The sequence below is a fragment of the Silene latifolia genome, unplaced genomic scaffold (assembly GCF_048544455.1).
Source record: "Silene latifolia isolate original U9 population unplaced genomic scaffold, ASM4854445v1 scaffold_422, whole genome shotgun sequence".
Classification (NCBI taxonomy): domain Eukaryota; kingdom Viridiplantae; phylum Streptophyta; class Magnoliopsida; order Caryophyllales; family Caryophyllaceae; genus Silene; species Silene latifolia.
This window is the reverse complement of record NW_027413343.1, coordinates 75,874-85,310: the sequence shown is the minus strand read 5'-3', so window position 1 is coordinate 85,310 and position 9,437 is coordinate 75,874. Positions and strand designations below refer to the sequence as shown.

The following is a 9,437-nucleotide window of genomic DNA, read 5'->3' as shown; positions in this document are numbered from 1 at the left end:
TAAACGATTATAAACGTAATGAAATGAACGATAAAGAAAACTGCAAGGACACACGATATTTGAAGTGGTTCAACTTCACACGTCGAAGCCTACGTCCACTATTCTCGATTAATAATTTTAGTACCTTTCTCCGGATTACAAAATTATCAACCCAACTCGTATAACTAACTCTAGTTATAACTTAATTTGAATATCACTAGATATTCGATTTGACTATCTTAAGTTACTAAGAAAGCACTTGATTGTTCTTCTAGGTGTTCACACAATTGAACGAGTAAGAAACAATATAAAGTACTATTTTCTTATAACGTAACCTCAAGAATAATATGCAAATTAAGGAGCACGACTTTTCGTAAAGATATTCAACTCGCAAAAATAAAAATACTCGATTAAAATTAAACTCAAATTGTTTGCAAGGAATTTTTTTATATTTCGAAAAACTTATTTGAATTGATGAATATCATGAGTATATATAGTAGAGGAGAGACACTAGGATTTTGATCGAAACCCTAGAGGTGTCGTGAGGCAAGGTAAGTTGTTCCACAAGAAACAAATCTTATCTCTTCTTAATTTAATCTACTAAATATTTTGAATAAGTAAATAAGGTAAATCTAATATATTTGATAAGATATGAAAATATCTTATGGTAATATAATATAGATTTGACCTAATAAGATTTACTTGTACAGGGAGTAAGGCCGGCCTCCATACGACTCAAAAGCCTTCCTTGGCCAAAACCCTAAGTCAAAATATCAAGGAATAAATTAGGGTTAGGTTTAGATAATTTAACAAACCCTTGGTAGCATGACGACTCATAAGTCGTTTTACTAACCTATAGGATAACGTAAATTATTTGCTCTAAACAAACCATATTTCATCTCTGTCATATACACACATGATTTCGAAACATATTTAAAGAATTTTCTCTTTTGAAAAATTATTTTAAAACTATTAAAATCGTGCCTTCAAATGCAACCTAAAGTTATAGTAGAAATATCTATAACCTTAAGTTTGGTAAGTAAAGTTATAGGTAAAATAGCTATAACTTTACCTTCCCAATATTTCTTCTTAAGATAACGTTATTAGATGAAGTCCTATACTAGCTAATCTTCCTGTAGATCTTCAGTGATAGGATCTTCTTTCTATCTTGATCATAAGCTCTTCATCTTCAGCTAGTTATAGACTTGATCGAGCCTTTTGCTTGAGTGATCATCATACTTGAAACTTGTTACAGTTACTATGACGCTTTAAGAATCTTGAATATTATAGCTCAAGCTGCCATAACATTACTGAATGATGCTTCACAAATCTTCAATGTTATAGCCAAGAAGCTATAACATTACTTGCTTAAATTGTTAACTTTAATCAATCTATTAAAGACTAACAAACGATTACGAGCAAGAGTATATATAATACAAAGCACACACTTGTCATTATCAAAACTAATCATATATCTATATGGTCCAACAAATTCCCCCTCTTTGATGATGACAAGTCTCTTACGATTTGTGACTAAGTGTAAATTCCCCCTCAACGTAATACTATAAAGTCATACTCAGTTGAACGCAAGAACAATCCACTTATATACAAAGTATAGCATCTAAGGACCTTAAGAGATTAAAGGTTCTGACAAGGAGCAAGCTTAGGCAAATACTTAAGTCACGATCATTTCTTCCCCCTCTTGACATCATCGAAAAGACGAGAAAAGACATAAAATAACTAGAATAATATAGATCGAGACACATATTAATCATGCAAAGAGAGATTATAAAACGAGAAAGTAATCTACAATAAGCATGCAAAATATAAAATATGTCTACTAAAAACCATGGAGTCTAATGCCAAAGGGTCGAATAGATAACATGTTTCATGCCTAATGGGCTGAATAGATTAGTAAGTGAAAATGGGCTGAATTTAGACAAATATCCAAAATATAAAGTCTAATGATAAGAGGCAAGGCAAAGTAAAGATAGAAACGGTTTAGGGCATGCGGTGGTTAACACGATGAGGATTGACATAATTGGGATAAGTTCGGAACTCGAGTGAATAAAGATGATCAAGGCATGAACTCACGTGCGCAGACTGAGTGGTAAGACAACGATCAAAATTAAGCACTTTCATTGACAAAGCTTTTTTTGCTTCAAAGATCAAACCCATTTCCTCCCTCATAGCCCGACCCGCCATCATCACCACACCTCCTTGACTACTCAAATTGGCCAATGAAGTGGATTAACGAATGGCCTCAAGCATAAAAGAGTCATCAACCATTTCCACAACGGAGAGACGTGCTTCAAACTCGTTTAAACGAGCTAGCACCTCATCAAAACCATGGCCCAAATCCCGAGGAGCCACAACCGGTTCTTTACCCGCACCCGAGACCAATTTTTCCAACAACCTAGCTTGATTTCCCATGACCGCACCTATATTCTCCATATACAAATCCAAGTTCATTTTCAAAGCAACAACCGAATTGATGTGACCATAATTAGAGCATATTTAGTCCCCGAATTAGCCTTGTTCCCATGCTTTTTAGTGCATATTTGGGTCGTTTATTGTCTTTAGTCCTTTGTTTTGCATATTCTTTGAGGTTTTGTGTCCTTGGTAGGAAAGGAGTGCAAACCTTGCATTTTCATGGCAAAATAAGGCTAAATTGATTGAATTCAATGACCAAGCATCAAGGAGAGACAAGATTAGAAGGCCTTTGTACATACTATAGTAGATGGGCAATGATGAGAAAAGATCCTTGCATCCCCGAGGAAATCCTCATTGATTTTATGAAGAAAAAGGAAGAAAAGAAGAAGAAACGAAACTGTTTGACAATCCGTGCAGATTGCCCTGAAGACGCCCGTCCCTCACCAACAATCCGAGCGTCTTCCTCCACAAGATGCCCGGGAAAAACCTCTTGAAGACGCCCGTCTTCCCCCTCTGGACGCCCGTCCAAGAACGCCCAAATCCGCCCGTCCCGTGCTAAAGACGCCGGATTCCCAGACAGTTCCATTTCGTCTTCTACAAGCTTCAGGAAGGATGCGCATCTTTTTCTAAGACTGGCGAAAAAGAGACCGGAGTCTCCCTAGAGACCGACGATTCCTCAAGGACTTAATCGTCATTTAAGCCCTTAGTAAACCCTAATTTATGTACCTAATCCCCACTATAAATACCCCATTAGTCTAATTAGAAGAGCATGTTCTTCTTAGCAATATTTAGTGTAGTTAATATCAATCAAATCTCTCTTTAATCTTGTAATCAACATTTAATCAAGTTTTAATACAAGTTTTATTTCCTTAATCTCTCTCTTGTTCATCCTTTATTTTGGGTAATTGAAGATTATTTGGGTTATTATTGGGAGATTGACAACCTCTCAATCAAGCATCAAGTACTTCTTTTATTCTTTGCTTTATTGTTGGAATCATTAGTAGGCATAATTCTCTTAATCCCTTTTTAATTATTGTTAATCACTTTCATTTATTCATCATGTTTCACTTTGTTAGTATGATTGACAACCTTGCTAGCATGTTCAACATGATAATGAGTGAGTAGTTTCCTTAGCTAGGGTTAATGGGTAATTAGGGGAAACCAACATGGGGAATGATTCATGCTTAATTTAATATGTTTTCATAGTTTATTTTCTTGCTTGTTGTGATCTCAACTTATGCACATGTTATGTTTGATGAAATGTGAGCCTATGAATCCTTGCATTTTTTACCCATCACCTATCTTTTCAATGAGACTTGTAAGACATAAACCAACTCGAGTCTCATTAGACCATGCATATTGTTGAGTAGGGAAGATTAAGTCGACTTGTAGGTGTTGTACAATCTAATCAATTCGGCTCTGGGACCCAAACTTTCCTAGGATTGTAAGATATAAACCAACTCGATCCATCACAATAATAATTGCTTGCTTATAACTTGAGAATATGTTTGTATGATCAATTCCCATGAATCCCCTATGACCCCATGACACCCTAGTGCTTTTTATCAATCGTTTACATCCCTTTTAATTCATCTTGCTTGTTTACTTTCATTGCTATTTAGTTTAGTGATCTTCTACTCCAACCCCAAATTGTGACACCCTTAGACACCACTAGTTGCAATAGAAATCTCATCTCAATTCCCGTCCCTTGGGATCCGACCTTTACTTGCCTCTTTACTAATTGTAGAGTTGTTTGTGAAGTTATAAATTGTGTTTTGGTCTAGGTGCTCCTAACGACAAGTACTGAAAACTAAACCCCTCACGAGGGATCACGACCAAAAATGGCGCCGTTGCCGGGGACGGTGTTAAATTGATTTAGATTTTCTTGTATTGTTATAAGTTGTGTCTTTGTTTGCCTTGGGGAAGTAAAACTCCTCAAGGTTTGTTCTAATTATTTTCGAGTTGTTTGATATTTTGCATGTCTAGAAGGTCACAAGGTGACTTGTTACCCTTTGATCACGAAATTGAAAGGACTTTGACAACCAATAGAAGACTTGCTAGGAGAAATTTGAGAGGTATTGGTGAGGTTTTAGATATTCAACCAAATACTATTGAGTTCATCAACCCTTTTGCAAGAGAAGGTGAGGAAAACCCAACACAAAATCCAACAATAAATAAACCCACAATGCCTAAGTTTTCATCACATTCCGTACTCATCGAGGAGAACCTACCCAATGGTACTCCCACAACACAACACTTAACCGGAAATTTTATTGCCAAATCCGCATTCATCCAATTAGTCAAAAGAAGCCAATTTGTGGGGATGCCTAGTGAAGACCCTCATTCTCATATGGAGACTTTTTGTGACTATTGTGATGCAATTTCTCAAACCGGTGTAACACAAGACCAAATTCGATGGGTCTTATTTCTTTTCTCTCTAATTGGCACCGCGAAACAATGGTTGAAAGGCCTTGATAAGGCTACTCTCGGAATTGATTCTTGGAAGAAGTTGGCTCTAGCTTTCTACAAAAAGTTCTATCCACCGGAAAAGACTAACATGCTAAGAGCTCAAATTACGGGCTTTAAGCAAAGAGATGAAGAATCTTTGTATGAAGCTTGGGAGCGATTCAAGGGAATTTTTCGCTCATGTCCTCACCATGGACTTAGCGAGTGGTTCTTGGTACAACAATTTTGGAACGGTCTTTATGAAGACTCAAGAAACATTCTCAACATGAGATCAAATGGAATGTTCACCGAAGTTGATGACAATCAAACTTGGAACAAAATTGAGAAAATGGCGGTCTATAACTCACAATATAGTAGACCTCGCAAGGCTACTAGAGGAGGAAAGCATGAAGTAGACTCCATTACTCAATTGGGTGCTTAACTTAGTGCTCACATTGATACCATCAATTTGAAGTTTAAAAAAGCTATGGCTAGACTTGAAGAAGCCTCAAAATCACCAAAGCATCATGTTAATGCCATGACGGCATCTTCATCAATCCCAAGTGGGATATGTGAGAATTGTGGAACTTTGGGACATGACCAAAGTGAATGTAGGGGAACAAATGAACAAGTGAATGCTTTCCAAGCATACAAGAGTGGCACCCCTTATTCAAACTATTACAATTAAAACACCAAATTCCATCCAAATCTCTCATACAAAAGCCAAAATGTTCAAAACCCTCAACCAACATACACCACACCTCCCATGAGAAACCAAAATCAAAGACCCTTTTACAACCAAAACCAAGGCTACCAAAATCAATCTCCATACAATCAATAAAATGACCAAGGTTTTGATGTTCAAAAAGCGGTCCTCAAATGCAAAAGAATCAACAAGAGTTTTTCACTCAAATGCAAAAAGATAGTCAAGCAAAGGAAATCACCATCAACAACATCTTAGCTCACACCAAAATGTTGGAAACCCAATTGACTCAACTAGCATCTTCAAGCTCACAAAGACAAAAGGGGCAATTACCACCTCAAAGTAATCTCCCAAGACATGAAACGGTTAGTGCCATTCACTTGAGAAGTGGTACAAGGTATGAAGCACCGAAGATGCAAGTTGAGGATGAAGTTGTGGAAGCTAGTGACAAAGAAGAAATTGTGCAAAACTCCAAGGATGGAGAACCATCAAAAGAAGAAATTTCAAAGAAAAATGAAGACAAGGTCAAGGACAAGGAGCCCATTATGATTAGACTTCCTTTTCCAAGTCGTCAAGCCAAGCCCAAATTTGATGACCAACTTGGAAAAATTATGGAAATTGTGAAGAATTTGGAAGTCTCAATTCCTTTCACGGAATTAATTAATCACGTGCCGGCCTATGCGAAATACATGAAAGACATCCTCACAAAGAAGAAGTTGATCCGGAAGCTTGAGACTATCGCCTTCACTAAGGTGAGTAGTGCAATCCTTCAAGGGAGTTCACCTCCAAAACTCAAAGATCCGGGAAGCTTCTCAATACCGTGTACCATTGGCGACACCACGATCAACAAGGCCTTATGTGATCTAGGGGCTAGTGTGAGTGTTATGCCGTACTCGGTGAGTAAAAGGTTAGGGATGGGAGAGCTTAAATGCACCAATATCACACTCCAAATGGCCGATAGATCGACGAAGACACCATTAGGGATTTGGGAAGATGTTCCCGTAAGAGTTGGGAAATTTTTCATCCCGGTGGACTTTGTCATTGTTGACATGGAAGAAGACTCCAACATTCCAATCATTCTAGGAAGACCTTTCTTACACACCGCGGGTGCGGTGATTGTTGTGAAGCATGGATAGCTCACTCTAGAAGTGGGAGATGAGAGCATAACTTTCAATCTTGACAAGACTATGAGAGCTCCCCGTTTGCATGAACCATGTTTTATGGTTGATCATTATAGCCGGAAAGATGATAGGAAGAAGTCGGAATTCCAATGGAAGAAGAAAATTGATGATGCTCCATTCAAAGAGCAAGTGAATTGTAACAAAGAGAGCTTGAAAAGCTCACCAAAGTCAAGCAATGAAGAGGTTGGAATCATTGGCCAAGACAAGAAAGTGGGAAAGTTGTCTCTATCAACTCAAGAGATCTTTAGTGACCAAGTAGATGAAGTTGGTGGTCTTTGGGACGATGAGTTTGAAGGGATTTTCATTCCCTATATTGGTAATGTTATCGATAAAGACCAACATGAAGCACAACAAAGGCAACGATCTATTGAAGATCTTTATCATGATAATGAACAAGCTTTTGACTAAAGTGGGAAAGTTGTCTCTATCAACTCAAGAGATCTTTAGTGACCAAGTAGATGAAGTTGGTGGTCTTTGGGACGATGAGTTTGAAGGGATTTTCAATCCCTATATTGGTAATGTTATCGATAAAGACCAACATGAAGCACAACAAAGGCAATGATCTATTGAAGATCTTTATCATGATAATGAACAAGCTTTTGACTACTTCTTCAAGGTGTTGAGCAACATCAACAACACCTTGGACATGCCCTCATGACATCTCACTAAGGATGAGAGTTTGGTGGAGTCCTCCCTAAACCACCATTTGTAAATATTTCTAACTCCCTAACTCGCATTTTAATTCTTACATTGCATTTTTGTCATTTTCGGATTTTTATGCTTTGATCAAGGTAATTATCATTTTTGAGAGAAGTGAGGGAGGGACTAATGATTTAATTGATGTGTAGTGCTTTAACTTAGTGTGGGGATAACAATTGCCTAGGCTATTCATGCCTTAGTAGTGCCCCTACAATGAAGAACACGGGATTTGAAGAATGAAAAATGACAAGGGATATGCAAGTGCACGGATGGAACTGAATCCGGGTAAAACAGGGAGAATCCGAGCGTCTTCAAGGAGAATCCGCTCGTCTTCAGTAAATCCGAGCGTCTTTGCCATAATCCGCCCGTCCATTTTAACTGAAAAATTGAAATTTTGGGACTGTCGAAGAATTCCAGCGTCCTGGTAGAGAAGACGCTCTTCTTCAGAAATCCGCCCATCTTTGAAGGAAAGACGCCCGTCTTTTTGCTAGTGTAAAACAAGAAAGCTTGTTGTCTCAGAATCCGCCCGTCTTCAGCAAAATCCGCTCGTCCCGCAGTCAAAGAATCCGAGCGTCTTTGCTGAAAGACGCCCGTCTTTAGGCGAGAATCCTGAACCCAAAATAGGCAGAATCCGAGTGTCCCGAAGGAAAGACGCCCATCTTCCCCTGCAGTTTTTGAAATTTTCGGTATTTTAAATACCCCTCCTGTAATACTCCGTATTTATGAGTCTTAGGGTACTCTATCGAGTAGGCCTTACTCTGTCGAGTAAGGGTAAGTTGCGTTTAGAAAAGTTTCTGACCTGTTGGGTACTCGATCGAGTAGCTGGGATACTCGATCGAGTAGGGGGGTACTCGATCGAGTATCTTGGGTACTCGATCGAGTAGCCGGTTTTACGGGGGAGTTTTCTCGGGTTTTGTTAATTATGCGATTACGTTATAAAACCTTCCGTCATTGTTTCTAAATCACTTTTGCAAAACCTAAATTACTGTTTAAGAGAGAAAACAAGCAAGTTCACCATCTTAATCGCATTGTTAGCAATTTCCGGAGTTTGGAGGGTCAGTTCTTATCGTTGTTCATACCGTTGAGTTCCTTGCGTCAAGGGTAAGATCTATGTACCCTTTTTGTTGTCTTTCCTTTAATTTGGTTAAACCCTAATATAGGGATTTGGGGGTTTTTGTATAGTATGTGATTGGGTAGCATTTATATGTTATATGATAGGAGGAGAGTTCAAAGAGGAAGCTTTTTGATGCAGCAGTAGAGACCGTCTGATTGTGTGCTTTCCAGGTAGGATTTCCTACTCAGTATTAGTCCCATAATGGGATATTGGTTGCTGTATTGTATTTGGTTGTTTGATATAATAATTGTACTGTGATTGTGGTTATGACCATTGTTGATGGTTCGCGAGGCGTGGCCTCGGCTGAGTGGGGTCACTTGCGGGAGTGGCTTCACGCCCTAGTTTCGCCTTCTGTGGAACCCGCCACAGAAGGGATGTGCACATTAATGGAAGGGTTATCGCTCTCTATGTGGAGCGGGTATTTGGTGGGTACGGCTGCGGTCCCCCATCGGCGGGTGGTCTGTCCAAAGGGGACGGTCGGTGATTGAGAGGATTGGAATTGGTGTGGTTGTGTGTGTGCGTGGCGACTAAGTCATCTGTATGTCTTATTGTTGATATATACATTGGAATTGTGTGATTAGTACTGACCCGTTTAAATGTTTTAAAAACTGTGGTGATCCATTCGGGGTGGTGAGCGATTTGCTTGACAGTATATCTTGGATACGCGTGGGATCTAGTTGGGGATGGAGTCATCACATATCGTAGTCTTTAGTCTTCCGCTATGTTTTGTTAAGGCGAGTTCCATTCATTGGTTTATAGTTTGAGAACAGTTGTATTTTGCTTACAGTTGGTTTGTTATGTAATCACTTAAAGTTATTTAATAAAGTACGTTTCCTTATTGTCTTGTGATTATCATTGCTCGTGTAACCGAGATGGTAGTATC

The 9,437-nt window shown here is 38.7% G+C and overlaps 1 non-coding gene across 1 annotated transcript; it reads right to left on the bottom strand.

Moving 5' to 3' along the window:
- Nucleotides 1–4,969: 4,969 nt before the first annotated feature.
- Nucleotides 4,970–5,076, bottom strand: LOC141639498 (small nucleolar RNA R71). The gene has a single exon (XR_012542550.1). It is a non-coding gene; the product is annotated as a small nucleolar RNA R71 (small nucleolar RNA).
- Nucleotides 5,077–9,437: the final 4,361 nt, after the last annotated feature.